Source organism: Impatiens glandulifera, chromosome 4 (assembly GCF_907164915.1).
Source record: "Impatiens glandulifera chromosome 4, dImpGla2.1, whole genome shotgun sequence".
Classification (NCBI taxonomy): domain Eukaryota; kingdom Viridiplantae; phylum Streptophyta; class Magnoliopsida; order Ericales; family Balsaminaceae; genus Impatiens; species Impatiens glandulifera.
Genome location: NC_061865.1, coordinates 13048779 through 13049983, shown reverse-complemented (window position 1 = coordinate 13049983; position 1205 = coordinate 13048779).

Genomic DNA, 1205 nt, shown 5'->3' with positions numbered 1-1205 from the left:
CAAAGAACCTAGCATTAATTCTGTGATCTCATTTAGAACGTTCAATATCAATTTACATGGCTTGAGTCACTACTTTTTTATTTTCAGATTCAAAGTACTGAAATCCCTCCAGGATGTATCTAAAATCAAAGACTACAACTGGTGCAAGTTCACGTTAGACGGGCTAGTCGACAGTGTTTATAAGTGGAAAGCAAAGAGACATCCTATTTCCATGGACCATTAACCTTTCTTTTGGTGAGTGTAGAAAACTATTGCTGGAGGTTGTCCATTCATAATTTTTTGATGACTTTGAACGTAACATATATTTGTTCATGCTAATGTATCAGTTGTGCTACTTGGACCGTGTGGTTGAGTTCAAGGTAAACAGTAAGATCTCAAGGAGTTTTCCTATTATAGGATGCTGGGACGAGAAGAAGATGTACGAAAGGGTTGATTATGAGGCTGCACAGGGAGGGTTTGGACATGGTAGGGTGGTTGCTCGCATAGCCATGCCGAATGAGCAACCACCGATGCAACAAAAATGTGCAGCCAACCCACCGACAAACTGGAGATGACCTTCCAACTGAGCATGCTCCAATTACACCAAAACCTGGCGTCATGTTTGAGGAAGGTTGCTGCCGCTGCCGAAGAATTGGCACAAGGGGCTAAATATCTGAATGAGATGCACCAGATAACGCCATGGAACTTGTACAGTCTGCGTTTGAGCCCCTTGGCCACGGTGCTAAACTCCAATGCAATCCTGAGGGAAGGCTTACAGCGGAGTCTGGACCAAAACAAAAAGCAGCAGCCCAGAGGAAGTGGCATTAACCCCCCACACGGAAGCCACCACCCAAGCGAAAGGCAACACCCTTCCTACCAACAACCATGCCAACACCAATCCAACGGCCCCATCGAACAAGAACACATTCACCCCCTCCACCGAAACGAAGACAAAAGCCAACCACCCACCAACGGCCCCATCCAACAAGAGCTCACTTTCTCCCAACATCCAAAAAAATATCAACGCAGACAACCAAGCCAAATCCACCACCCATCCTCTAAACACCCTAGACCACACACAACCCACCCTCACACCAACACCCCAATCCCACAAGAACCCCCTTCCACTCAAAACAGTTACCCAAACCCCAGCCCCACCCCCTCCAATGGCACAAGCCAACGCCAACCCCCTTCCTCAAATCATAACCACAACCACTCCAGTGGCA